Below are 24,687 nucleotides of genomic sequence, written 5' to 3'. Positions count from 1 at the left end.
TGAACGTGTGCTAGAACTCGGAGGTGCCATAGTTTTGGTGCTTGATCGGTTGGGCCGTGGAGACGTACAACTACATCAACCAAATGCTTCCGTTGTCGATCTACAAGGGTACGTAGATCACACTCTCCCCTCTCGTTGCTATGCATCACCATGATCTTGCGTGTGCGTAGGAAAATTTTGAAATTACTACGTTCCCCAATAGTGGCATCCGAGCCTAGGTTTTATATGTTGATGTTATATGCACGAGTAGAACACAAGTGAGTTGTGGGCGATATAAGTCATACTGCTTACCAGCATGTCATACTTTGGTTCGGCGGTATTGTTGGACGAAGCGGCCCAGACCGACATTACGCGTACGCTTACGCGAGACCGGTTCTCCTGATGTGCTTTGCACATAGGTGGCTTGCGGGTGACAGTTTCTCCAACTTTAGTTGAACCGAGTGTGGCTACGCCCGGTCCTTGCGAAGGTTAAAACAGCACCAACTTGACAAACTATCGTTGTGGTTTTGATGCGTAGGTAAGATTGGTTCTTGCTTAAGCCCGTAGCAGCCACGTAAAACTTGCAACAACAAAGTAGAGGACGTCTAACTTGTTTTTGCAGGGCATGTTGTGATGTGATATGGTCAAGACATGATGCTAAATTTTATTGTATGAGATGATCATGTTTTGTAACCGAGTTATCGGCAACTGGCAGGAGCCATATGGTTGTCGCTTTATTGTATGCAATGCAATCGCGCTGTAATGCTTTACTTTATCACTAAGCAGTAGCGATAGTCGTGGAAGCACAAGGTTGGCAAGACGACAACGATGCTACGATGGAGATCAAGGTGTCGCGCCGGTGACGATGGTGATCATGACGGTGCTTCAGAGATGGAGATCACAAGCACAAGATGATGATGGCCATATCATATCACTTATATTGATTGCATGTGATGTTTATCTTTTATGCATCTTATCTTGCTTTGATTGACGGTAGCATTATAAGATGATCTCTCACTAATTATCAAGAAGTGTTGTCTCTGAGTATGCACCGTTGTGAAAGTTTTTCATGCTGAGACACCACGTGATGATCGGGTGTGATAGGCTCTACGTTCAAATACAACGGGTGCAAAACAGTTGCACACGCGAAATACTCAGGTTATACTTGACGAGCCAAGCATATACAGATATGGCCTCGAAACACGGAGACCGAAAGGTCGAGCGTGAATCATATAGTAGATATGATCAACATAGTTCACCAATGAAACTACTCCATCTCACGTGATGATCGGACATGGTTTAGTTGATTTAGATCACGTAATCACTTAGAGGATTAGAGGGATGTCTATCTAAGTGGGAGTTCTTTAAGTAAATTAATTGAACCTAAATTTATCATGAAACTTAGTACCTGATAGTATCTTGCTTGTTTATGCTTGATTGTAGATAGATGGCTTGTGCTGTTGTTCCATTGAATTTTAATGCGTTCCTTGAGAAAGCAAAGTTGAAAGATGATGGTAGCAATTACACGGACTGGGTCCGTAACTTGAGGATTATCCTCATTGCTGCACAGAAGAATTACGTCCTGAAAGCACTGTTGGGTGCCAGGCCTGCTTTTGGAGCAACACCAAATGTTATGAACGTCTGGCAGAGCAAAGCTGATGACTACTCGATAGTTTAGTGTCCCATGCTTTACGGCTTAGAATCAGGACTTCAACGACGTTTTGAACGTCATGGAGCATATGAGATGTTCCAGGAGTTGAAGTTAATATTTCAAGCAAATGCCCGGATTGAGAGATATGAAGTCTCCAATAAGTTCTATAGCTGCAAGATGGAGGAGAACAGTTCTGTCAGTGAGCATATACTCAAAATGTCTGGGTATAATAATCACCTGATTCAATTGGGAGTTAATCTTCCAGATGATTGCGTCATTGACAGAATTCTCCAATCACTGCCACCAAGCTACAAGAGCTTCGTGATGAACTATAATATGCAAGGGATGAATAAGACTATTCCCGAGCTCTTCGCAATGCTAAAAGCTGCGGAGGTAGAAATCAAGAAGGAGCATCAAGTGTTGATGGTCAACAAGACCACTAGTTTCAAGAAAAAGGGCAAAGGGAAGAAGAAAGGGAACTTCAAAAAGAACGACAAGCAAGTTGCTACTCAAGAGAAGAAACCCAAACCTGGACCTAAGCCTGAAACTGAGGGCTTCTACTGCAAGTAGACTGATCACTGGAAGCGGAACTGCCCCAAGTATTTGGCGGATAAGAAGGATGGCAAGGTGAACAAAGGTATATGTGATATACATGTTATTGATGTGTACCTTACTAATGCTCACAGTAGCACCTGGGTATTTGATACTGGTTCTGTTGCTAATATTTGCAACTCGAAACAGGGACTACGGATTAAGCGAAGATTGGCTAAGGACGAGGTGACGATGCGCGTGGGAAACGGTTCCAAAGTCGATGTGATCGCAGTCGGCACGCTACCTCTACATCTACCTTCGGGATTAATATTAGACCTAAATAATTGTTATTTGGTGCCAGCGTTAAGCATGAACATTATATCTGGATCTTGTTTGATGCGAGAGGGTTATTCATTTAAATCAGAGAATAATGGTTGTTCTATTTATATGAGTAATATCTTTTATGGTCATTCACCCTTGAAGAGTGGTCTATTCTTATTGAATCTCGATAGTAGTAACACACATATTTATAATGTTGAAGCCAAAAGATGCAGAGTTGATAATGATAGTGCAACCTATTTGTGGCACTGCCGTTTAGGTCATATCGGTGTAAAACGCATGAAGAAACTCCATACTGATGGACTTTTGGAACCACTTGATTATGAATCACTTGGTACTTGCGAACCGTGCCTCATGGGCAAGATGACTAAAACACCGTTCTCCGGTACTATGGAGAGAGCAAGAGATTTGTTGGAAATCATACATACAAATGTATGTGGTCCGATGAATATTGAGGCTCGTGGCAGATATCGTTATTTTCTCACCTTCACAGATGACTTAAGCAGATATGGGTATATCTACTTAATGAAACACAAGTCTGAAACATTTGAAAAGTTCAAAGAATTTCAGAGTGAAGTAGAAAATCATCGTAACAAGAAAATAAAATTCCTACGATCTGATCGTGGAGGAGAATATTTGAGTTACGAGTTTGGTGTACATTTGAAAAATTGTGGAATAGTTTCGCAACTCACGCCACTCGGAACGCCATAGCGTAATGATGTGTCCGAACGTCGTAATCGTACTTTACTAGATATGGTGTGATCTATGATGTCTCTTACTGATTTACCGCTATTGTTTTGGGGATACGCTCTAGAGACGGCCGCATTCACATTAAATAGGGCACCATCAAAATCCGTTGAGACGACGCCTTATGAACTGTGGTTTGGCAAGAAACCAAAGTTGTCGTTTCTGAAAGTTTGGGGCTGCGATGCTTATGTGAAAAAGCTTCAACCTGATAAGCTCGAACCCAAATCGGAGAAATGTGTCTTCATAGGATATCCAAAGGAAACTATTGTATACACCTTCTATCACAGATCCGAAGGCAAAACTTTTGTTGCTAAGTTCGGAAACTTTCTAGAGAAGGAGTTTCTCTCGAAAGAAGTGAGTGGGAGGAAAGTAGAACTTGACGAGGTAACTGTACCTGCTCCCTTATTGGAAAGTAGTGCATCACAGAAAACTGTTTCTGTGACACCTACGCCAGTTAGTGAGGAAGCTAATGATGATGATCATGAAACTTCAGAACAAGATACTACTGAACCTCATAGATCAACCAGAGTAAGATCCGCGCCTGAGTGGTACGGTAATCCTGTTCTGCAAGTCATGCTACTAGATCATGATGAACCTATGAACTATGAAGAAGCGATGGTGAGCCCAGATTCCGCAAAATGGCTTGAAGCCATGAAATCTGAGATGGGATCCATGTATGAGAACAAAGTATGGACTTTGGTTGACTTGACCGATGATCGGCAAGCAATTGAGAATAAATGGATCTTCAAGAAGAAGACTGACGCTGACGGTAATATTGCTGTCTACAAAGCTCGACTTGTCGCAAAAGGTTTTCGGCAAGTTCAAGGGATTGACTATGATGAGACCTTCTCACCCGTAGCGATGCTTAAGTCTGTCCAAATCATGTTAGCAATTGCCGCATTTTATGATTATGAAATTTGGCAGATGGATGTCAAAACTGCATTCCCGAATGGATTTCTGTAAGAAGAGTTGTATATGATGCAACCAGAAGGTTTTGTCAATCCAAAGGGAGCTAACAAAGTGTGCAAGCTCCAGCGATCCATTTATGGACTGGTGCAAGCCTCTCAGAGTTGGAATAAACGCTTTGATAGTGTGATCAAAGCATTTGGTTTTATACAGACTTTTGGAGAAGCTCTGTAGCATTTCTGATATTATATGTAGATGACATATTACTAATTGGAAATGATATAGAATTTCTGGATAGCATAAAGGGATACTTGAATAAGAGTTTTTCAATGAAAGACCTCGGTGAAGCTGCTTACATATTAGGCATTAAGATCTATAGAGATAGATCAAGACGCTTAATTGGACTTTCACAAAGCACATACCTTGACAAAGTTTTGAAGAAGCAAAGAAAGGGTTCTTGCCTGTGTTACAAGGTGTGAAGTTGAGTAAGACTCAATGCCCAACCACTGCAGAAGATAGAGAGAAAATGAAAGGTGTTCCCTATGCTTCAGCCATAGGCTCTATCATGTATGCAATGCTGTGTACCAGACCTGATGTGTGCCTTGCTATAAGTCTAGCAGGGAGGTACCAAAGTAATCCAGGAGTGGATCACTGGACAGCGGTCAAGAACATCCTGAAATACCTGAAAAGGACCAAGGATATGTTTCTCATATATGAAGGTGACAAAGAGCTCATCGTAAAAGGTTACATTGATGCAAGCTTTGACACTGATCCAGACGATTCTAAATCGCAAACCGAATACGCGTTTACATTAAACGGTGGAGCTGTCAGTTGGTGCAGTTCTAAACAAAGCGTTGTAGCGGGATCTACATGTGAAGCGGAGTACATAGCTGCTTCGGAAGCAGCAAATGAAGGAGTCTGGATGAAGGAGTTCATATCCGATCTAGGTGTCATACCTAGTGCATCGGGTCCAATGAAAATCTTTTGTGACAATACTGGTGCAATTGCCTTGGCAAAAGAATCCAGATTTCACAAGAGAACCAAGCACATCAAGAGACGCTTCAATTCCATCCGGGATCTAGTCCAGGTGTGAGACATAGAGATTTGCAAGATACATACGGATCTGAATGTTGCAGACCCGTTGACTAAGCCTCTTCCACGAGCAAAACATGATCAGCACCAAGGCTCCATGGGTGTTAGAATCATTACTGTGTAATCTAGATTATTGACTCTAGTGCAAGTGGGAGACTGAAGGAAATATGCCCTAGAGGCAATAATAAAGTTATTATTTATTTCCTTATATCATGATAAATGTTTATTATTCATGCTAGAATTGTATTAACCGGAAAATAATACATGTGTGAATACATAGACAAACAGAGTGTCACTAGTATGCCTCTACTTGACTAGCTCGTTAATCAAAGATGGTTATGTTTCCTAACCATGAACAAGGATTTGTTATTTGATTAACGAGATCACATCATTAGGTGAATGATCTGATTGACATGACCCATTCCATTAGCTTAGCACCCGATCGTTTACTATGTTGCTATTGCTTTCTTCATGACTTATACATGTTCCTATGACTATGAGATTATGCAACTCCCGTTTGCCAGAGGAACACTTTGTGTGCTACCAAACGTCACAACGTAACTGCGTGATTATAAAGGAGCTCTATAGGTGTCTCCAAAGGTACATGTTGGGTTGGCGTATTTCAAGATTAGGATTTGTCACTCCGATTGTCGGAGAGGTATCTCTGGGCCCTCTCTGTAATACACATCACTTAAGCCTTGCAAGCATTGCAACTAATAAGTTAGTTCCGGGATGATGTATTATAGAATGAGTAAAGAGACTTGCCGGTAACGATATTGAACTAGGTATTGAGATACCGACGATGGAATCTCGGGCAAGTAACATACCGATGACAAAGGGAACGACGTATGTTGTTATGCGGTCTGACTGATAAAGATCTTCGTAGAATATGTAGGAGCCAATATGAGCATCCAGGTTCCGCTATTGGTTATTGACCGGAGACGTGTCTCGGTCATGTCTACATTGTTCTCGAACCCGTAGGGTCCGCACGCTTAAGGTTTCGATGACAGTTATATTGTGAGTTTATGAGTTTTGATGTACCGAAGTTAGTTCGGAGTCCCGGATGTGATCACAGACATGACAAGGAGTCTCGAAATGGTCGAGACATAAAGATTGATATATTGGACGGCTATACTCGGACACCGAAAGTGTTCCAGGTGATTTCGGAGAAAACCGGAGAGCCGGAGGGTTACCGGAACCCCCCCGGGAGCAGTAATGGGCCATATGGGCCTTAGTGGAGAGAGAGAGGGGCTGCCAGAGGTGGGCTGCGCGCCTCCTCCCCCCTGGTCCGAATTGGACTAGGAGAGGGGGGCGGTGCCCCCCCTTTTCCCACTCCCTCCCCACTTCTTTCCCCCTCCTAGTAGGAGTCCTACTCCTACTAGGAGGAGGACTCCTCCTTGGCACGCCATAGAGGGCCGGCCGACCTCCTCCCCTAGATCCTTTATATACGGGGGTAGAGGGCACCCCTAGACACACAAGTTGATCTTCGTGATCGTTCCTTAGCCGTGTGCGGTGCTCCCCTCCACCATATTCCACCTCGGTCATATTGTAGCGGTGCTTAGGCGAAGCCCTGCGACGGTAGTACATCAAGATCATCACCACGCCGTCGTGCTGACGGAACTCTTCCCCGACACTTTGCTGGATCGGAGTCCGGGGATCGTCATCGAGCTGAACGTGTGCTAGAACTCGGAGGTGCCGTAGTTTCGGTGCTTGATCGGTTGGGCCGTGGAGACGTATGACTACATCAACCAAACGCTTCCGTTGTCGATCTACAAGGGTACGTAGATCACACTCTCCCCTCTCGTTGCTATGCATCACCATGATCTTGCGTGTGCATAGGAAAATTTTGAAATTACTACGTTCCCCAACAATTTTCAAGGGACCTATGTCCGGCCTCCGGATGCAGACGATTTAAGTCATATAACTCAACAGCCCGGAGAGTCATCCCAGAAACTCTGGAACAGATTTCTTACTAAAAAGAACCAGATAGTCGACTGTCTGGACGCCGAAGCCTTAGCAACTTTCAAACACAGCGTTCGAGACGAATGGCTCGCCAGACACCTTGGCCAAGAAAAGCCAAGAACAATGGCCGCATTAACAAGCCACTTGACCCGCTTTTGCGCGGGAGAGGACAGCTGGTTGGCAAGATGCAGCACCAGCGAATCAAGTACATTCGAAGTCAGGGACGGAAACAGGAAACCGCGTCACAGCAAGGACCAGCGCCGGAATAACGGAAACAACCCGAAGAGCACGGCAGTCAATGCCGGATTCAAAAGCTCTCGGCAGGGTCAGAAAAAAGCTGCCCCTCAAGGATAACAGGGGCGAGCTATCTAGCCTAAACAAAATCTTGGACAAAATATGTCAAATCCACATCACTCCCGGGAAGCCTGCAAACCATACCCACAGAGAATGTTGGGTCTTCAAGCAATCCGGCAAACTCAACGCCGAACACGAGGGGCTCGATACACCAAGTGCGGACGATGACGAACCCCACAAGCAGAGCACCGGGAAACAAAAGAATTTCCCACAAGAAGTCAAAACAGTAAACTTACTTCACGTGACAAAAGGGAAAAACAAAGTGGCGCCTATAGAGATACGCTCCATGCGGCCTATCACAAAGGAGTCTCGCCACTGGTTGTTAAAACCGATCACCTTCAACCATCAGGATTACTCCGGAAGTATCCGGAACGCAGGTTGGACCGCCTTGGTATTAGATCCGATTATCGACGGATTCCACTTTACACAAGTCCCGATGGACGGCGGCAGTGGTCTAAACCTGCTATATCAGGACACAGTCCGCAAAATGAGGATGGACCCAACAAAAATTGCCATAGCAACACTTCCTTTAAAGGAGTAACGCTAGGCCCGGATGCCCATTGCACGGGTTCTCTCCTGCTAGAAGTAATGTTCGGTTCCCCTGATAACTTCCGCCGCGAAAAGCTAACCTTCCACACCGCCCCGTTTTCAAGTGGCTATCAAGCACTACTGGGACGGGAAGCTTTCGCCTGCTTTAATGCAATACCGCATTATGCATATCTCACGCTTAAGATGCCCGGCCCACGAGGCATCATCTCACTAAAGGGAAACATTGAATGTTCCTCGCGCGCAGAAGACTATACGGCTGCCTTGACAGCCACACATTAAAACAGCTTCACCAACAAAAGCATCTAACAGGTCATTAAGACCACGGACACGGTTAGGCGAGTCCGGAGCAAATTTATAATTGATAAAGGTTTTTGTAGCCATACACCCCTATACAAGGGGCTCCGCATATGTAAAATAAGCGACAATAAGGCTCAATTTTCCCCATCTTGAATTATACTTTGTTTACTTAGTACAATATATATTTCGCACGGCTATTCTTCTTTCAACTAAGTTCCTCTCTTTTACAGATGAACACCGTGCTACACCCGTCCAGGACACGGCGCAACGGAGACACAGGCGCAGACGTGCAGCAGGGACCCGTCCCAAGGATTCTCTTTAGATTAAGACCCAGTGTAAACCATTTTCACTGTCTCTTGTTGATGCACATCCCCCGGATTCACAGTATAACCGAGGAGGAGGCTGGCGTCTTGGCATGTGGCCATGTTAGAATTTTGCACGTACCTGGACACCAAGGGCTTATTATCATGGGCACTACTCAGCCCGTTTTTATAAAGACCGAATACCTTTGGGAGTGTTCGGCATCGCGAGTTTGGCCTTATGTGCATCAGCTCCGAATCATGTCTTTGGTCAAATGTTGGGTTTGCCCGGCTCCTACGTTTTGCTGCCTTATGTTCCACTCTGTCGGCTAAGGCGGCACCAGGAGAACAACTGCAATTGTGCCCCGGTTCAGCCAGGCGAGCACCTCAGTAGAGAAAGCCGAAAACTGACTTCCATGATATAGCGTGAGACTGGTCAACCACTAGAGGACCTATCGGAGTCTTCGGGATTCCTCCGCATTAACAAAGGGCCATTTCCCGGCCAGGCACACACGCGCCCCGAGTTCGGGCGAGCGTGGCGCCACCAGGGGCTATATAGTAGCCCCCTGTCAAACTCCTATGGCTAAGTGAAAGTGATAAAGCATTATAGTCCGATTGCCTAGTTCGCTGCGCTGTCACCTCCTTCATGGACCAAGACGTTGGATCAAGTGTGAGAATGTGCCTTCTGCAAACACCCCCGCATTATATGCGTGGGGGCTGAAGCCGATGACTGTTGTCTTTCAGATTATATACACATATACCTCAACGGACGCACAGGAGGCATTATAATACTTGCAGGCTCAAGTATAAAAAGCTTCTACAATTCATCAAAGTATTGTTTTACAATAATACACGTTATTCGAACATAATATCCTTCAAGCACTGCGTCTCTATTAAACGAGCGCCTTGCAGAACTTCCTGAAAATAGTGCTCAGCAGGTATTTGGCCTCCGTCCGAATCTTGGGATGCAACAGCAGCGGCCTCCATCTCCGCCCAGTATGTCTTGACACGGGCAAGGGCCATCCGCCCACCCTCTATGCATGCTGACCTCTTCATCGCATTGATATGTGGCACGGCACCAAGCTAAAATAACTGTTCGGGGCTGGCCTTTCCGGCCACAGATGATTAACGACATCCTTCATGGCGATTCCAGGCAACCTATTCAGTTCGGCCCATTTGGCCAAACGATCGGTCAACGAAAGCGGACGCTCTGGATTATTGAATTGTGACCAGAAGAGCTTCTCCACTTCGCTATCTTTCTGATCTCGAAAATGTTCGGCTGCATCAGCAGCACTCGCAGCTAAATCCAGATATGCGTCCGCCGAACTCCACATTCGGTCCAGCGGAGCGTATTTAGGATCTCCGAACTTCATCCGCAGCATAAAGGGCTTTCCAGCCACGATATCTCCGGCCTGACGCAGCTCCTCCTTCATCGCTCTCATCGCAGAACGAGCATCCTTGGCTGCTGTAGTGGCCTTCTCCAGGTCTGTCCGCTCCGCCCGATCTTCTTTTTCAAGAAGCTTGCAGCGGTCAGCAGCGTTCTTTAACTTCACAGCCATTTCGGCCATTTCCTTCTTACTTCAGCAGTGAGCAGCCTGTTCGGCTTTCAGCTCTTCAATTGCCTTTACGGCAGCCGCATCACTTCTCCTGGCTTGCTCCTTGGCTCGGGCAAGTTCCGCCCGAAGGTTCTCCATGGCAGCGGCCCCATCTGCATCAAGCGTGCATGTTGTAAGATACTGGCATCAAGCTCCTCTTACCAGGTGTCTCCGAAGAAATTACATACCTTGTGCCTCGTCAAGCCGCTTGTTGACAAGCGTGATGTCGGCATCTGCCACGTCAAGTTGCCATGTTAGCTCGGCAAATTCATCAGTCCGGCTGGCCACCGGACACTTTGCCACCTACATAGGAAGGCGGCAAAATTACACCTGGGACTATGATCCTCTGTGTGCTGTCGTCTTCGACAACACACAGAGTCTCAGGGGCTACTATCTACACAAGGCGCATCTTATATGCGGAACTGTCAAAAGATCCTTCAGTTCATCGAACCGAGCACCAGGCGGTGCCGGACTCGTTCGATGGCCTTTTTCAAAGACCTGACACGGATGGCCTTGGGGGGGCGTATGACTGCCTTTCGGTCCTGCCGGATTCGGAGAAACCCTCCGCAACGATACCTCAGGATCGCCCGCCTCGTAAGGCGGTACGGCAGTGTCGGGACCCCGATTCCAAGTCACATCGATCTAGTCGGTAACACCTCATATCACTTTGCGGCCTCACGCACGGTATTCCCACGGGTGTCGTCTTACCCTGGCCCGGGACCATTTGCGCCTATTGGCTCACGTATATGATTGTGTCGTTAGCATCCATATGACAGAGAACCCGGGCCGACATGGCTAGTCGTGAACCCAAAGCGGCACTAACCTATGGGGACAGGCATACATGATTCACATCGAGCATGTCGGTCAATAGCGTGTGAATCCGGGCTGTAGCACTGGCTACCAGGACTCCGGATGTCACCGCGTGACATTTCCCCGAAGGACAGACACATGAACGAAGTGAAACACATGCCGGCCAGTCGAGTGTCCTGAGTAGTAGTGTTGGGCTAGCAGGACTTCGGTGAACCGGACTGTAGCAGACTACTATGGCTCAAGGAAGCACTAGACTACATTTCCCCATATGTGAGGCTGCCAAGGATAACAACTAGATTGTCGGATCCCACACATAGCAATACACGTCACACGTACGCATCACATGCAAGTATGTGCTGTACAACATGGCATCACAACATAACGCAACTCATATAGATAAAGGCCCAGAAGAGCCACATAGCATTAATACAAACAGGGGTCACATGACCCATCATTCAGAGCATACAAGCAACGGAAGCATTACATGTCTGAGTACAGACAACTACAAAAGAAAAAGGCTAAGAAACCTGACTATCTACAAGTCCCTCCAAGGTACAAGATCGTAGCTGAGGTAACAAGCTACTCGTCGAAGTCCAAGTGATACTACTAGTGAGACAGACGTCTCACGTGCAAAACATAAATAAAGCAAACGTGAGTACAAAGGTACTCAGCAAGACTTACATCAGATCCTATCATACATGCATTTGTATCAAGAAGGTAATGTGGGGTTTAGTCGCAGCAAGCCAAATTGACTCAGTGGCTATCCTGTTCTACGACAATGAGAAACTTCTTTGAGATGAGGCAGCACACACGAGTCCACTAATCACCACATCAAAACACTACTATGGATCCATCCTCGTCTCCTGACGAGAAGGCCATCCATAGCACTCACACTTGTCTTGAGCATTTTAGAGTATCCACTTTAAGTTGTCTATGTACCACGTAAGCATCCAAGAAGTCCATAACCGCGGACCCGGCTATTCGAATAGATCATGTTAACCCTGCAGGGGTGTAATTCTTCACACACGCTCTCACCACTTATCACCATATACACATCATGTATCTCGGCAACCTTCAAGCGGAAGCCTGGCGAGGGTGTCGGCCACGACCTGACTAACCACACAAGACTCTAGTCTAGGTTTATCGCCTATTCGGGTTCCATCCGCAAGGAGATCCGGCCGGGGTGTCGCTCACGGCCCCAAACGATATGTGCAGGGTTCCCAAGCCCACCTCGCCGGATGGATCTACGCTTGGTACACCATGCCACTTGTGCCTAGTCTGTCCCAAGCCCACCTGGCCGGGTGCCACTTGGTAGACTACTAACACTACCTACAAACACCAAAAACTATTTGCGACTCCTGGACAGAGATCAAGTTGGCTAATAAGTCGAGAGGGCACTTAAGCATTCCAATGTGTGGTAGTAGCTAGTCATTGGACAACATACACGAAACTAAGTGCTTAAGGACGGTTCCAGTGAGACAACCCACCATGTACTCCTACATGGCCTCTCACCGCTACCTTTACCAAATCGTGTTCACACGCTTAACTCTCAGCACCAGAACATATTGTACCACTCCAATTCATTCCCGATGAATCAGACCTGACACAACTCTAAGCAATAGCAAGCATGGCATGGTAGGAACACCACATGGATCAATCAACTTCTACACATGCTAGTGGGTTTCAACTATTTACTGTGGCAATGACAGGTCATGCAGAGGAATGACGATAATCTACAACCATTCGGTCCGTACCATCCTTCTTCTTGACGAAGAGAACGAGGCAAGCCCAGGGAGAAGAACTAGGACGGATGAAACCCTTTTGCAAGGACTCATCAAGTTGTTTCTTAAGCTCGGCTAGCTCTAAGGGTGCCATCTTGTTAGGTCTCCTAGAAATTGGGGCGGTTCTGGGGATAAGATCTATAACAAACTCTACATCTCTGTCAGGTGGAATACCTGGCAGCTCCTCTGGAAAAACATCCGGAAAGTCGCGGACTACCGAGATATCTTCAAGGTATGGAAGAGGGCTCACATTTAGAGAATATAGTTGATGCCTTGCAATTTTGGTGGAGACAGTGACTATCTTTCTAGAGGGGTGTGTGAGCTGAACAGACCTGGTGTAACAGTCAATCTTGGCATAATGAGCTTTCATCCAGTCCATACCCAAGATGATGTTAATATCTGAAGACTTGAGGGATATCAAGGAAGCTAGAAATACAAGTCTGTCAACATGTACTTCATTGCCATAACTTATCCTAGAAGTTTGCCACTTGGATCCAGGGGTTTGAATGAGTAGTGGGGAGGGCATATCACAAAATGACATGTCGTGCATGAAGGAGTGAGATGCCCCAGTATCGAATAGAACCGAAGCTGGGTGACAGTTGACAAGGAGTGTACCAAGAACGACATCTACATCATCATGAGCGTCTTTAGCTGAGACGTGATGCACACGTCCAAGTTTAGTGGGAGCTGACTTGGCTCTGATCATCTGGTGTGAAGGCTTACTGCCACGGCCAACAGACTTCACGGGCTGGGGTGGAGCAACACGGGTCTGAGTGCAAATGTGGGCAATGTGGCCTGGCTCTCCGCACTTGTAACAGATCTTGGAGGTAGGACAAGGACCCGCATTGACAAGTGGTCTACCAATAGGCATGGGTGTAGCATATGGTTGAACTGTGTGAGGTGCCACACAAGAAGGCCTTGGTGTATAACCGGGTGGAAGAGCGGAGTTCGGAACCCAAATCCGGGGCTTCTGAGAACTAGAACTAGAGGAAGAACCCAAATCACGGGTGTGTTTACGAGATTCCTCGTAGGTGAGTTGAGCTGTCTCTGCATTAATGGCCTCGTTCACAAGAGCGTGGAATGTATTGCAATGATGCAAGTGGAGATCACAACGCAACTTGGGGTTGAGACCCTTCCGGAACCTAGCCTGCTTCTTGGCATCTGTGGACACTTCTTCTGTAGCATAGCGGGCAAGGTTCTCAAATTCTCTGCTATAAGAATCAACAACCATCTTACTCTGGGTGAAACTACAAAACTCTTCTCTCTTGTGGTCAATGAGAGCCTGAGGGATGTGATGCTCGCGAAAAGCCTCAATGAAATCTCTCCAGGTGGTTATCTGGCCAGCTGGATGCATAGCCTCATAGTTCTGCCACCAAATACTAGCAGGACCTTCCGAGTGATAAGTAGCATAGGTGACCTTGTCACCTTCAGCTACGTTCGCAGAACGCAGCTTGTGTGTGATACTACGGAGCCAGTCATCTGCATCAAATGGTTCAATGGAATGATGGAAGGTAGGTGGTTTCAGGCCAATGAAGTCATGAATGGACACAAACTCTTTGTGCTGCTGGGAGGTGTTCTCCTCAATACGTGCTAGTAAGCGGTTAGACTAATGCTTGTTCCTCTCCATCTCTAGCATGAACTCTGCCAATGAAGACTGATCGGGAGGATCCTCATCCCTACCATCTCCGTGGTTCTGGCTACAAGCAATAGAACTTTGGTTAACCGGCAACATCCTGAATAACGAAACCAAGGAAGACAAGGATGGATTCAGCATCAACTATAGATTGCAGAGGGTAGCACAAGAATTTAGTATCTCTCAAACTCCTAGAACAATTCCGGCAGCATAACGGCAGTAGAATGCTCAAAATGAAACATTCTGCAAAGACGGTAGCACCAACCTCAACATCATCACTCAAGGTTCAAAAATATTACTAAATAGGCTACACCGGAGATACTCGAACTGGGGTATGACTCAGATCAACCAATCCTAAGAACTACGGAGTAGTAACACGTGATCCTGATAGACAAAAGAGGAAGCCTAGCTCCTTAACCCCGAAGGAAAGATAGGATGACTCAGATCAGAAGGCATGAGGTATAAGGAGTAAAAAGAGCCTTACGTTCCCTTCCACAATCAATTCCCTTACATAACTAAAGAATTTCTAGACTCAACTTCGACCAGGTTGGCTTGGAAGTCCTACAGGCAGTCAGGCTCTGATACCAAAGCTGTCGGGACCCCGATTCCAAGTCACATCGATCTAGCCGGTAACACCTCATATCACTTTGAGGCCTCGCGCATGGTATTCCCACGGGTGTCGTCTTACCCTGGCCCGGGATCGTTTACGCCTATTGGCTAACATATATGATTGTGTCGTTAGCATCCATATGACAAAGAACCCGGGCCGACATGGCTAGTCGTGAACCCAAAGCGGCACTAACCTATGGGGACAGGCATACATGATTCACATCGAGCATGTCGGTCAACAGCGTGTGAATCCGGGCTGTAGCACTGGCTACCAGGACTCCGGATGTCACCGCGTGACATTTCCCCGAAGGGAAAGACACAGGAACGAAGTGAAACACATGCCGGCCAGTTGAGTGTCCTAAGTAGTAGTGCTGGGCTAGCAGGACTCCGGTGAACCGGGTGTAGCGGACTACTATGGCTCAAGGAAGCACTAGACTACATTTCCCCATATGTGAGGCTGCCAAGGATAAACAACTAGATTGTCGGATCCCACACACAGCAATACACGTCACACGTACACATCACATGCAAGTATGTGATGTACAACATGGCATCACAACATAACGCAATTCATATAGATAAAGGCCCAGAAGAGCCACATAGCATTAATACAAACAGGGGTCACATGACCCATCATTCAGAGCATACAAGCAACGGAAGCATTACATGTCTGAGTACAGACAACTACAAAAGAAAAAGGCTAAGAAACTTGACTATCTACAAGTCCCTCCAAGGTACAAATCGTAGCTGAGGTAACAAGCTACTCGTCGAAGTCGAAGCGATACTACTAGTGAGACAGACGTCTCACCTGCAAAACATAAATAAAGCAAACGTGAGTACAACGGTACTCAGCAAGACTTACATCAGATCCTATCATACATGCATTTGTATCAAGAAGGTAATGTGGGGTTTAGTTGCAGCAAGCCAGCTTTGACTCAGTGGCTATCCTGTTCTACGACAATGAGAAACTTCTTTGAGATGAGGCAGCGCACACGAGTCCACTAATCACCATATCAAAACACTACTATGGATCCATCCTCGTCTCCTGACGAGAAGGCCATCCATAGCACTCACACTTGTCTTGAGTATTTTAGAGTATCCACTTTAAGTTGTCTATGTACCACGTAAGCATCCAAGAAGTCCATAACCGCGGACCCGGCTATTCGAATAGATCATGTTAACCCTGCAGGGGTGTACTTCTTCACACACGCTCTCACCACTTATCACCATATACACATCATGTATCTCGGCAACCTTCAAGCGGAAGCCTGGCGAGGGTGTCGGCCACGACCTGACTAACCACACAAGACTCTTGTCCAGGTTTATCGCCTATTCAGGTTCCATCCACGAGGAGATCCGGCCGGGGTGTCGCTCACGGCCCCAAACGATATGTGCAGGGTTCCCAAGCCCACCTCGCCGGATGGATCTACGCTTGGTACACCGTGCCAGTTGTGCCTAGTCTGTCCCAAGCCCACCTGGCCAGGTGCCACTTGGTAGACTACTAACACTACCTACAAACACCAGAAACTATTTGCGACTCCTGGACAGAGATCAAGTTGGCTAATAAGTCGAGAGGGCACTTAAGCATTCCAATGTGTGGTAGTAGCTAGTCATTGGACAACATACACGGAACTCAGTGCTTAAGGACGGTTCCAGTGAGACAACCCACCATGTACTCCTACATGGCCTCTCACCGCTACCTTTACCAAATCGTGTTCACACGCTTAACTCTCAGCACCAGAACATATCGTACCACTCCAATTCATTCCCGATGAATCAGACCTGACACAACTCTAAGCAATAGCAAGCATGGCATGGTAGGAACACCACATGGCTCAATCAACTTCTACACATGCTAGTGGGTTTCAACTATTTACTATGGCAATGACAGGTCATGCAGAGGAATGGGTTCAACTACCTCAACATAAAGTAGCAGTTGAATCGTTGTTGTCCTAATGCAATAAAAGAGAGCAGGAGCGAGAGAGTGGGATTGTATCGGAATGAACAAGGGGGGTTGCTTGCCTGGTAGATCAATAGGGGGTCACTGCTTCATTGATAGGTACTCTCGAACACTTCCGGAGCAGGACCTATCGAGAAGGAACGGTGACAACAATCAATACACAAGCATATGCAACAATATGATCCATGAACATGGCATGAAGATGTGATGCTGTTTGAGCTAATGCAACTAGTATTCAAATTGAATGAAGTCCATTTGAACCAAGGGTTCAAATGCAACTCCAAATTAAGCTCTTATATATGTCATTTATATGTTTTCACCTATACGGAAGGTAAAAGTTGTTTTGTCATGCATGAAACTAGTACAGATGGAAAGATTGTATTTTCTGATAATTTTTCATATATAAATTATTTCAATCCGAGCTACGGTTGAATTTCTATGATTTTTTGAAGTTCGAATCATTTTCTGGAATTTCCTGATTAATCTTAAATCCAGAAAATGAATAACTGCGTCAGCCTGACGTCGGCGTGATGTCAGCGAGTCAACGGGTCGGTCCAGGTCAAACCTGACCAGTGGGACCCATATGTCAGTGTCTAAACTAACTAATCTAGTTTAGTTAGTGGCCTCGGGCCCACATGTCAGTATCATCAGCTAACTAAGTTTAATTAACATCTAACTAAAATTCGCAGGGGCCTGGCCCACTTGTCAATGTCACAGAGGGGGGGGTTAATTAGCGGGGTTGACGCGGTCAAACCTGCTGGCGTTTAGCCGCCGGCGAGGCCGAACGCGTTGGAGGGCACGGGAATCGCCCTCCGGCGACCATTCGGGCGGCGGAGACCACGGGCGAGGAGCTGAGCCTCGTCCGCGTCATTTGGAGCAAGTGGGAGAGGCGGGGACGGCCGGAGCTCGCCGGAACGGAGCTCGGGGCGGCGGCCGGAGCACGGGCTTCAAGCGGGAGCGGGCTGTGGGGCACGGGGTGGCCACCCGAGGGGCTCTGCGGCACCCTCGTGGCACCAGGAGCACGGTGACATGCTCGGTTGCAGGCTGCGGTGGCCAGGGCGACGGCGGTGACATAGACGGCGGCGAGGAGCTATGGCCACGGCGGGGAAAGGGGCTACGGCGTGCAGGCGGCTAAACGGAGAGAGGGGAATGGCGTAGAAGCTCAAGGCGGTTTGGACGAGGCGGTCGGCGAGCTCGGGGACGCGTTGAAGACGATGGGGCGGCGAAGATGATCTCCGGCGACCGGAGATGAAGACGGCAGCGAGGCGGCTCTCCAGGGCCTCCCGAGGCGCGTGGCTTGACGGAGAGGTGGAGGACGATGTGGCAGAGCTTCTGGACTCGAAGAGAGGGCGAGGGGGAGGCGGTGGCCGCGGCAATGGCGTGCGGCGGCGACGGTGGTGCTTGGGCGGTCGCGCAGAAGAGAACCAGAGGAGGAGGGAGAGCGAGGGAGAGGGAGAGAGGTCGGGGCGGCGCGTGGCGTCGCGCGGGGCATCGAGACGACGAGGAGGAGAAGCAGGAGGTGGCGGGGAACGTGGCCCCGGCCAGACGCGTGGCCGCGCGCGCCGGTGCGTGCCCCTGTCCTTCTGTTGTCGCCAGGAGGATGATGGTTGGCGGTTGGGCCAGTGGCCGCACCATTGGGCCGGCTGGGGCACCAGATGGCTGTAGGTAAGCGCCAGGTAAGCTTTCTGTTTTTGTTTCTTTCCTATTTTTCTGACATTTGTTTGGTTTAATAAAAATACTAGACCATTTTATTTTATTATGCCAATTTTTGTAGGGGCAAGTGGTATTATTCCAGAGCTCCTCAACAAATGGCACAATTTTTGGACATATAATATATATATAACATTTATATATCCAAAGCAAATAATTACTGCATTGATTCCAAATGCCCAAAATAAATACTTATGAGCTCCTAAAAATATTGGTTTGATTTTCATCTCTGTCCAATATTTTTAGAGAACAACATGAACATTTTCTTGGACCTTTTGGAGCAATTTTTATCTGGGTCATTTCTAGAAATGATTATGAGGGTTTCACAAATCCCCATTTCAAATTGAAATGGAATTTAAACATGATCCACAAATGGCTAGCTGGTCTAGGTCATACCAGAACTAGGGATGTGACAACTCGCCCCCACTCGGAAGAATCTCGTCCCGAGATTCAAGAGTCGGCGGAAAGAATGTGGGGTACTCAAGTCGAAGACGATCTTCACGCTCCCAAGTAGCTTCTCTCTCGGAATGATGAGACCACTGAACCTTGAGAAACTTGATATTATGGCGTCGGTTGACACGCTCTGCTTGATCAAGTATGCAGACAGGGTACTCTCGATAAGTGAGGTTATCTTGGAGATCAAGCGTTTCGTGGTCCACTCCGCGGATGGGATCCGAGAAGCAACGCCTGAGTTGAGAGACGTGGAAGACATCATGAACTCGAGAAAGATGTGGTGGTAGTTCCAACTGGTAGGCAACCTCTCCTCATTTAGCGAGAATGAGAAAGGGACCAATGTAACGAGGAGCCAACTTGCCCTTGATACCGAATCGATGGGTACCCTTCAAAGGGGTAATCCGAAGGTAAGCTTTGTCGCCAATTTCATAAGCCACTTCCTTATGATGACGATCATACTGGCTCTTTTGATGAGATTGGGCTGTTTTCAAATTCTCATGAATGATGCGAACTTGCTCTTCTGCCTCCTGGATCATATCCGGTCCAAAGAATTTGTCTTTCACCGGTTTCTGGCCAGTTCAAAGGTGTTCGACATCTTCGTCCATACAGAACCTCAAAAGGAGCTTTCTTGAGGCTGGACTGGTAGCTATTGTTATAAGCAAACTCGGCAAAGGGAAGACACTTCTGCCAATCCATACCGAAGGAGATAACACAAGCTCTAAGCATGTCTTCGAGAATTTGGTTGACCCTTTCCACCTGACCACTTGATTGAGGGTGGAAAGCGGTACTGAAGGAAAGATGGGTGCCCATGGCAGTTTGGAAACTCTCCCAGAAGTGAGAAGTGAAAGACTGCCATGGTCTAAATTGATCTCTAGTGGAACACCGTGAAGTGATACTATTCGAGAAATATATAAGTCAGCTAGCTGACTAGCAGTGATACTCTCTCGAACAGGTAGGAAGTGCGCCACTTTGGAGAGACGATCAATGACCATGAAGATAGCATTATTCCCTCTCTTGGTCCTGGGAAAGCCGGTGATGAAGTCCATACCAACTTTATCCCATTTCCATTCAGGAATAGCTAAAGGCTGAAGAGTGCCAGCAGGCCTTTGATGCTCTGCCTTAACGCGGCGACAAACGTCACAGTTAGCAATGAACTGAGCAATTTCTCTCTTCATCCTAGTCCACCAGAACCTCTGGCGTAGGTCCTGATACATCTTAGTACTACCGGGATGAATCGTGAGAGGGGATTCATGTGCCTCCTTAAGAATCAGTTGTCGCAGATGTTGGTTCTTGGGAATCACCAAGCGATTCTCAAAGAAAACAACACCTCGATCATCCATAGAGAAACATCCACCAACTCCCTTCTTAATGTTTCTCTTGATGCGGATAACACTCCTATCAAACTTCTGATCAGTAATGATCTGATCCTCAAGGGTAGGTTTCGCCACCAAGGTAGAAAGGAATCCGTGAGGAGCAATGTGAAGGTTAAGCTTACATAATTCCTCATGGAGAAGTGGCTGGCCCTGTTGCAACATGAGATTGTTGCAATAGGACTTACGACTTAGCGCATCAGCCATGACATTCCCCTTGCCTGGGGTGTAGGTAATTCCTAAGTCGTAATTTGAGATCAACTCCAACCAACGTCTTTGCCTAAGGTTCAAATCTGGTTGGGTGAAGATGTACTTGAGACTCTGGTGGTCGGTGTATATCTCGCAACGTTTACCGAGAAGGTAATGTCGCCAGGTCTTAAGTGCATAGACTACGGCTGCAAGCTCTAGATCATGTGTAGGATAATTCTCCTCATGTGGATGCAACTGTCGAGATGCATAGGCAATCACATGGCGATCTTGCATAAGGATGCAACCTAGTCCCTGTCGTGAGGCATCGCAGTAGATAACAAAGTCTTTAGTGAAATCCGGTGGCACAAGTACGGGAGCAGAAGTCAGGCGTCTTTTTAGTTCCTGAAAACTGTACTCACACTGTGGGGACCACTCAAACTTTTTATCTTTCTTGAGAAGTTCCGTGAGAGGTTTGGCCACTTTGGAGAAGTTCTCAACGAAGCGGCGACAATAACTGGCTAGGCCAAGGAAACTCCTAACTTGCTTAACCGTTTCAGGTGGACTCCAATCAAGAACGGCTTGAACTCTTTCGGGATTGACAGCAATGCCCTTACCAGAGATTACGTGGCCGAGATAGGTCACTTCTGGCAACCAAAATTCGCACTTGGAGAACTTGGCGTAAAGGCGGTGTTCTCCGAGTTTTTCTAACACAAGTCTAAGATGTTCGGCATGCTCTTCCTCGTTCTTCGAGTAAATAAGGATATCATCGAGGTAAACCACGACAAACTTATCTAGGTACTCCATGAAGATCGAGTTCATCAAGCGGGAGAATGTAGCTGGAGCATTGGTTAGACCGAAGGACATGACGGTGTACTCGTACTAGCCATAACGAGTGACGAAAGCCGTCTTAGGAATGTCCCCGTTTCTGATCTTGATTTGGTGGTAGCCTAACCTCAAATCCATCTTGGAGAAGACTAAGGATCCAGCGACCTGATCATACAGATCATTGATCCCGGGGAGCAGATACTTGTTCTTTATCGTGACCAAATTAACGGGACGATAATCTACAACCATTCGGTCCGTACCATCCTTCTTCTTGACGAAGAGAACGGGGCAAGCCCAGGGAGAAGAACTAGGACGGATGAAACCCTTTTGCAAGGACTCATCAAGTTGTTTCTTAAGCTCGGCTAGCTCTAAGGGTGCCATCTTGTAAGGTCTCCTAGAAATTGGGGCGGTTCCGGGGATAAGATCTATAACAAACTCTACATATCTGTCAGGTGGAATACCTGGCAGTTCCTCTGGAAAGACATCCGGAAAGTCGCGGACTACCGGGATATCTTCAAGGTCTGGAAGAGGGCTGGCATTTAGAGAATATAGTTGACGCCTTGCAATTTTGGTGGAGACAGTGACTATCTTGCCAGAGGGGTGTGTGAGCTGAACAGACCTGGTGTAACAGTCAATCTTGGCATAATGAGCTTTCATCCAGTCCATACCCAAGATGATGTTAATATCTGAAGACTTGAGGGATATCAAGGAAGCTAGAAATACAAGTCTGTCAACATGTATTTCATTGCCATAACTTATCCTAGAAGTTTGCCACTTGGATCCAGGGGTTTGAATGAGTAGTGGGGAGGGCATATCACAAAATGACATGTCGTGCAAACGGGCATAACTTTCGGAAATGAAGGAGTGAGATGCCCCAGTATCGAATAGAACCGAAGCTAGGTGACAGTTGACAAGGAGTGTACCAAGAACGACATCTGGATCATCATGAGCGTCTTTAGCTGAGACGTGATGCACACGTCCAAGTTCAGTGGGAGCTGACTTGGCTCTGATCATCTGGTGTGAAGGCTTACTGCCACGGCCAACAGACTTCTCGGGCTGGGGTGGAGCAACACGGGTCTGAGTGCAAATACGGGCAATGTGGCCTGGCTCTCCGCACTTGTAACAGATCTTGGAGGTAGGACAAGGACCCGCATTGACAAGTGGTCTACCAATAGGCATGGGTCTAGCATATGGTTGAACTGTGTGAGGTGCCACACAAGAAGGCCTTGGTGTATAACCGGGTGGAAGAGCGGAGTTCGGAACCCAAATCCGGCGCTTCTGAGAACTAGAACCGGAGGAAGAACCCAAATCACGGGTGTGTTTACGAGATTCCTCGTAGGTGAGTTGAGCTGTCTCTGCATTAATGGCCTTGTTCACAAGAGCGTGGAATGTATTGCAATGATGCAAGTGGAGATCACGACGCAACTTGGGGTTGAGACCCTTCCGGAACCTAGCCTGCTTCTTGGCATCTGTGGACACTTCTTCTGTAGCATAGCGGGCAAGATTCTCAAATTCTCTACTATAAGCATCAACAGCCATCTTACTCTGGGTGAAACTACAAAACTCTTCTCTCTTGCGGTCAATGAGAGCCTGAGGGATGTGATGCTCGTGAAAAGCCTCAATGAAATCTCTCCAGGTGGTTATCTGGCTAGCTGGAAGCATAGCCACATAGTTCTACCACGAAATACTAGCAGGACCTTCCAGGTGATAAGCAGCATAGGTGACCTTGTCACCTTCAGCTACGTTCGCAGAACGCAGCTTGTGTGTGATACTACGGAGCCAGTCATCTGCATCAAGTGGTTCAATGGAATGATGGAAGGTAGGTGGTTTCAGGCCAATGAAGTCATGAATGGACACAAACTCTTTGTGCTGCTGGGAGGTGTTCTCCTCAATACGTGCTAGTAAGCGGTTAGACTCATGCTTGTTCCTCTCCATCTCTAGCATGAACTCTGCCAACGAAGACTGATCGGGAGGATCCTCATCCCTACCATCTCCGTGGTTCCGGCTACGAGCAATAGAACTTCGGTTAACCGGCAACATCCTGAAGAACGAAACCAAGGAAGACAAGGATGGATTCAGCATCAACTATAGGTTGCAGAGGGTAGCACAAGAATTTAGTATCTCTCAAACTCTTAGAACAATTCCGGCAGCATAACGGCAGTAGAATGCTCAAAATGAAACATTCTGCAAAGACGGGTAGCACCAACCTCAACATCATCACTCAAGGTTCAAAAATATTACTAAACAGGCTACACCGGAGATACTCGAACTGGGATATGACTCAGATCAACCAATCCTAAGAACTACGGAGTAGTAACACGTGATCCTGATAGACAGAAGAGGAAGCCTAGCTCCTTAACCCCGTAGGAAAGATAGGATGACTCAGATCAGAAGGCATGAGGTATAAGGAGTAAAAAGAGCCTTACGTTCCCTTCCACAATCAATTCCCTTACATAACTAAAGAATTTCTAGACTCAACTTCGACCAGGTTGGCTTGGAAGTCCTACAGGCAGTCAGGCTCTGATACCAAAGCTGTCGGGACCCCGATTCCAAGTCACATCGATCTAGCCGATAACACCTCATATCACTTTGAGGCCTCACGCATGGTATTCCCACGGGTGTCGTCTTACCCTGGCCCGGGACCGTTTACACCTATTGGCTAACGTATATGATTGTGTCGTTAGCATCCATATGACAGAGAACCCGAGCCGACATGGCTAGTCGTGAACCCAAAGCGGCACTAACCTATGGGGACAGGCATACATGATTCACATCGAGCATGTCGGTCAACAGCGTGTGAATCCGGGCTGTAGCACTGGCTACCAGGACTCCGGATGTCACCGCGTGACATTTCCCCGAAGGGACAGACACAGGAATGAAGTGAAACACATGCCGGCCAGTCGAGTGTCCTGAGTAGTAGTGCTGGGCTAGCAGGACTCCGGTGAACCGGGCTGTAGCGGACTACTATGGCTCAAGGAAGCACTAGACTACATTTCCCCATATGTGAGGCTGCCAAGGTACAACTAGATTGTCGGATCCCACACAC

This window comes from Triticum aestivum, chromosome 7A (genome assembly GCF_018294505.1).
Source record: "Triticum aestivum cultivar Chinese Spring chromosome 7A, IWGSC CS RefSeq v2.1, whole genome shotgun sequence".
NCBI classification, from domain to species: Eukaryota; Viridiplantae; Streptophyta; class Magnoliopsida; order Poales; family Poaceae; genus Triticum; species Triticum aestivum.
This window is presented reverse-complemented; position numbering follows the sequence as displayed.